Raw genomic sequence first — 6,550 nt, 5'->3', positions numbered from 1 at the left:
AAAATCTGCTACTTGTTCATTTCTTTTTCTCGACCAAGGTACTTTAGATGTACTTCACGCCTATCGTCCACTTAGTTTTTCTGTTGGTTTTTTATATTTTTATCTTACACTTGCTAATGCCCAGGTTCTATTGCATTATAATGTCTTTTTAATTAGGAATTTTCTATACTTTCAATGAAAAGGTGATGTTTGCCAAGAATATGTATATATTTGGAGTGGCATACTCCTAGCATAGATCCTTGTTACACGATAACAACTTTGGCTTTATCGTTATTGACGAGCACATCATTGACTTTAGCATAGATCAATGAATACGTCGTCATTGACGAATACATATAACTCTTTCCTTTTTATATTTCAGGTAGAATGTCGTATACTTCGTCTGTATTTGGAAATTCCTTAATCTTCAAATTTTCATTGTTTCCCCGAAGCGATATGCACTCCTAGGATGGCGCTACAACGAGTAGAAAATGGAACTAGAGTTGGATTTAGATCTAGAGGAAACTAAAATTTTAACTAGAAAATCCCCACAGACTGCGCCAAATTGTTTAGCTCAAAAGTTGTTAAACACTTTTTAAGCAAATCAATCAAAAGAAATGAACGGGTAAATCCTAGTTAAGAATAATTAACTCTAGATCCGAGACGAATAATATGAGTAGAAAAACATAGCCGAGTATAGATATTGGGCATGATTATAGCCAGATTTAATAACATAAAGAAAGATGCATTGAATAAAATTAAATGGCAATAATGTAGATAAAGGAAAAGATTCACCCGATCTTGAGTGAGTCGGATCTTCTTTCATTTGATAAAAATGAATGATAGACAAAATACAAGAACCATTGGACCCTTTTTGGATCTGATGAAGGTTTTGGATCACAGATCCTCTTCTCTCTTGTGAGAGATGTGTTTACATATTTTCTAGAAAGAGGGAGAGGGAGACCGAGAGAGAGCCTCTCCTTTTTGGGAAGTCCTCTCCTCCTATTTATAAGGGGGGGGGGGGATATTCATAGAAAATCCTTAAAAAAGGTACAATTTGGAGGAAATATTCGGTAGAATATTCCTTTTGAGCTTTCCAAAGCAAACTAGATGTTTGATGACGGTCCGACCTTGGCATGTCCGACCACGACCGTTGATGACGGTCCGACCTTGGCATGTCCGACCACGTCCACGACCACGACCTCGTGACGAATTTCTCTGATCTAATTTTGACCCATACAGTGCCTTTAGGCTTCAGTGCACTTCATCTTTATGATCAGATCTTCTTCATCTTTTATTACTTCAATCTTATCATGGAATAGTTGACAACTGGTTTTGAAAAAACAAAGGCTTTAAGTGCGCGGCAAGCTCTTTCTACAAATTTGTCATGTATGTTTTCTTACCTTTATGGAGTCCTAGTCTAGTTGATATGTCCAGTTCGTACTTTTTCAAAGGTTTTCTTAGTTTATGGGTCCCATTTACATGTTTTTTTGGGTATAATTATCTGATATCCAGAGTCCAGTGGTCCAACAAAGTCAGATTCTTGCCGCGTGTGGATCATATAAAAGGGGAAGCACTCCGCCAGAATTTTTTTCATTCCAAGAGCTCAAACCAAGACCTTTGATCAGTGGTAGAGGGATCCTTTAACATGTTCGAGACTTAAAACAGCCCAATTAGCAACGTGTATGGGTAAAAACCTGACCACCAAATAGTTATCATTAAAGGGGACAGTAAGAGGTCGACTTAGTCACGGTCGTGCCCACGAGGCGTGCTGGCGACGAGTACCACGGTCCCTGCCGAGATCAAGCCGTTAGAAAGCTTACATCGCAGAACAAGTGTAATGTTTGGGTAAGTAATGAAGGATACAGTCATGAGAAAGCACGCCGGTCAAAGACCTTGGATAAAAGGGAAAAATTGTTAGCAGATATAGGGAGGCAAGAGACCATTAAAGGAGCCTGGGGACCCAGATCAGGCTACAACATTATAGTCATCGTACGGAACTATCATGGGGGATCTCTTAAGCTATCAACAGCTTTCTCTCTTCTCCTTCTGTGCTCTTATGATTATAGTGCAAATCCATCATAAATGTAAGCCTATCATTTATATTTAATGCATGACAATCATTTTTAGAAATATTAAATCAACTTGTTCTCCTCCAACTTTTGTAGTCGATATGTTTTGATCTAGAGTTAATTATGTTTGGCTAAGATTTACCTTCTATCTCTCTATTAATTAGTTAACTAAAGGGTTTAACAATTTTTTGGTTAAACAATTTGGCGCCGTCTGTGTGGATTTCTTAGCCAAATTCTTTAGTTTTCTTTAGATCTAGAACCAACCAGGTATTGTTTCCGAGCTATCACAACCTCATCGCCTCGGTGACAACGCCAACCTAAAAGAGTGATAGATAAGTTCTTGAAATGAACGTATCAATCTAGGTCAGATCTCTACACAAAATAAAAATCATGACCGATATCTATACGAAACCCGTGCCCCGCCTGTAACGGTAGGCTTAGCGGGTCGTGCGCACGATTTAAGTAGGACCATGGTCACTATGTGCTTGGCATAACCGCGATCCCACGCGGTGTATACACCTTGTATACCGACCTGTGCCTTCACTCTTAAGGAAGGGATGATAACCTACCGCATGACCACTTGAAAGACCAGGCACGTCCCGCATTAATTTCATATCACGCATGCTGGATGATTTACAAACAAAGCATAACATGTTCCCCTTATCGTTTACGCATATCGGATTGGGACTCGGCCCCGATATCCCAACGGGTGAGGTAAGCCCAACACACAGGGAGCCTAGACGCAGTTAGACAACGAAACTGAATGTGGCTGCCAAATCAAAAATCACTATTCAAGCACTGGGCGGAGCGTATCACCCTACAACATCGCTCATCCCTTCACCGGTTTGCTAGGCCGAGGTAACAGTCAATTTCATTTTGGGTTTTCACTCTTCTTGATTTGAAACACGAACACGAGCGCTTGTATAGGTGTGCAGACAAGGGGCAAATGCTGCTAAAACGCCCTTGAAAATGGTTCCATAGCATGCCATCTCGCAAGGAATGACCGAGCAAAATCCCCCAAGTCGCAGCATATCATAAATCATGTAAATGGCACAGTACAGATCAACTCCCGTAAAACACGCGGCATTCTCCAGTAAAAGAAAAATTGAGCGGACTCGGACTCACCCAGGAAACGCACGGTATTCTCCAATGAAAGCGAAATTGAGTGAACTGGGACTCATCCCGGCGCGCAGTACTCTCCAATGAAAGCAAAGTTAAACGAACCGGGACTCATCCCGGCGCACTCATAAAGAATACGACGACAAGTAATGTTCTCCAACAAAAGAAATGCAATGGGTTACATTTCGACCTTGCTAGATTAACACCCTTACGGCCATCGGCCATCGCCAAATGAAAGAAGAGTTCGATCTCGCTCGAATTCAAAATGGGTTACAATTTCGACCTTGCTCGAATTAACACCCTTACGGCCGTCGGCCATCGCCAAATGAAAAAATATTCGACCTCGCTCGAATTCACAACGGGTTACAGTTTCGAGCTCGCTCGAATTAACACCCCTACGGCCATCGGCTATCGCCAAATGAAAGAAAAATTCGGCCTCGCTCGAATTCACAACGGGTTACAATTTCGACCTCGCCCAAAATAACACCCCTACAGCCAACGACCATCACCAAAAGAAGGGTTCGACCCAGCTCAAACGTACAATGGGTTACCATTTCGACCTTGCTCGAAACAACACCCCTACAGCCAACGGCCATCCCCAAAAGAAGGGTTCGACCTCGCTCGAACTTACAATAGGTCACAATTCGATCTTACCCGAATTGACACCTTTACAACCACTGGCTATCATCGAATCGAGTAGGATACGATCCTACCTCGCTCAGAATAACACCTTTAACAGCTGCCGGCTACCGTCCAATAAAATAAAGAGTTCAAACTCATTCAAATATGAGTTAGAAACTGACTTCGCCTAAGACGGCAACTCCAAGTTCGACCTCGTTCGAACATAAGTCAGAAACTAACTTCGCCCGAGATGGCGATTCCAAATTCGATCCCGCTCGAATACGTATGAAAAAAATTGACTTCGCCTACGACGGATGATTCCACCTAAATCGGCAAATCGGAAGTCAACCTCGCCCGGATCTTAAGATCCAAAGTGACTTCATTCGGACTCACGCGATGAGATCCTACTCAATCCGAACTAGGTCGGACTCTCAATCGTAAAGGTCAGGGACTCATCGGCCCAAACTAAAAGATACGTAACGAGGAAAAGGAGAATAAAAAGATACACAAAGGCGAAGCAACTGTTTTATTTAAATATACGTGCGCAACAACCGCACCTTACAAAAGGCCAAAGCAGGCCCAAAAAAAAAAGGCGAAAATGAACAAAAAAAAGGAGTACTAAAGCTGTAGCAACTTTTCACTCGGCGCCATCACCGCCGTTCTCCCCATCATTGTCTTCAAGAAACCCCTCCTCAACATCAGCGTCCTCGCCGACCTCCGGCGTCGCAGAGTCATAGCCGCAATTGACACGAGCCTCGCGTGCCTTCGCTCGAGCTTCTTCAAAATCAGCCTCAGTAACACTACCCGCCTCCCATAAACCCTTGTATATGTCTCGTTGGGCCTCGGCATGGACCCACAGCTCATTCAAATGATGAGGAACAGTAGCGGAAGTAGACACAACTTGAGCCAGCAATTGCGCCTTTTCGGCCTCGAGGGTCACGACCCGGTCTCCCAAGTTTGAGGCTTCCCGGTCAATTTCGCCGATGCGCTCTTCGAGCCTCGCCTCCCTCAGTTGGTCTTTGCCCTCTTAGACTCCTGCTCAGATTTGAGGACGCGGATAGTGTCCTCCAGCACTACCGCTCTCGCCAAAGCCGACGCCTGAGCACTCTCGGCATTTTCTAGCTCGGCCACTTTTCTCTCCAACTCGGCTAACTTCCCCATCCATTCTGCATTCAAAGCTTCAACTCTGACAGCACTCTGATCGAGTTCGGATTGCAACGACAGCACCTTCGCTTGAAGATGCGCGCACTCTGCAACGACCCCTTTCCTAACTCAAGCTCTTCGTCTTTGGCACGAAGCAGCTCCTTGAGCTCACTACATCTGCGAATGGACTGCATCAACTCCTGATCCCTTTTCTCCAACTCCTCCCCGAGGGATTGTGTGCCAGTACCCGCCATGAGCCGCTCATGCTATCGCCGATACTTTTCAAGCATCGTCAGAAAATTTTTGGCCCGAGCTCAAAACCCACTACCGGGTGAACACTACCTGCATCTGCACGCGAGGTGCAGGGAGTAAAGTGAGTACTCCAACCCAGTGAGCAATAAAAATGAATAACGGCTGAGAATATAAAATCCCACACAGGCACAGATAATGCTATCTCAAACAGTAAAATCAAGTAAATAGTAGGAACTAGTGAAACATAGCAAGAAATTCTCTTGAAAACAATTAATAAAACAAGTATGCTCAAGTATGGTCAGTCATTGTTACCTGACCGGTCAGCCATTGTTACCTGACCCAACGCGTGTTTCAGTGCCATTGTTACCACTGGTCAGCCATTGTTACCTGACTGGTCAACCATTGTTACCTGACCCAACGCGTGTTTCAGTGCCATTGTTACCACTGGTCAGCCATTGTTACCTGACTGGTCAGTCATTGTTACCTGACCAAAACACGTGTGACAGTGTCATTGTTACCACTGTCCAATTCTAAATGGGTACCCGCGCTCACTGTGGGTGTGCAGACTCCGGAGGGGCTCCTACAGCCCAAGCGCTATCAACAAGGCCTAAAAGCCTGAACTGTATCAATACGAGGCCTGAAAGCCTCCTCACCTCACTCATCATGCCCTCACATAAGGCCCTCGGCATCAATCAGTCCAGAAATAGTCAACAGCCCCTCGAGCAATAGTAAAGCAATAAGACTCAGCTCAAATAATAGTTCAAATATCAGTTTAGAACTCCAAGTTTGAGTAAATATGGCTGAGTTCAAGAAATAGTGTAAATCACATGGACTGAGTTCAAATAATATTTCAAACACTAAGGAAAACAGTGATGATAGTTCATAAAGAGTTCAAACAGTCGGCAATAAGCCCCAAATATGGCAATAAGCCCAAATCATAGTGAAAACAACAAGTCATTCCTAATACGCGGAAAAATATCATCCGGACTGGACCAAGTCACAGTTCCCAATAGTAAATGACCCCGCGCTCGTCATGGAACGTGTGTCTCATCTCAACATAGCACCAAGTTGTGCAAATCCGGGGTTTCAAACCCTCAGGACGTCATTCAAAATCATTACTCACCTCGAACCGGTGAAATCTCTAGCTCGCGACGCCTTTGCCCCTCAAACCAACCTCCACGCGCGTCGAATCTAACCAAAACCACAAGGACTACGTCACAATAGGCTAATGAATCATAACCCAATCGAAAAGACTCAAAATATATCAAAAATCACGAAGTTGGCAAAACCCGAGCACCGGGCCCACTTCTCGAAAAATTACAAAATTCAAATCACTAGATTCCTCGTCTCGCCACGAGTCCGTA

This window comes from Nicotiana attenuata, chromosome 3 (assembly GCF_001879085.1).
Source record: "Nicotiana attenuata strain UT chromosome 3, NIATTr2, whole genome shotgun sequence".
NCBI classification, from domain to species: Eukaryota; Viridiplantae; Streptophyta; class Magnoliopsida; order Solanales; family Solanaceae; genus Nicotiana; species Nicotiana attenuata.
This window is presented reverse-complemented; position numbering follows the sequence as displayed.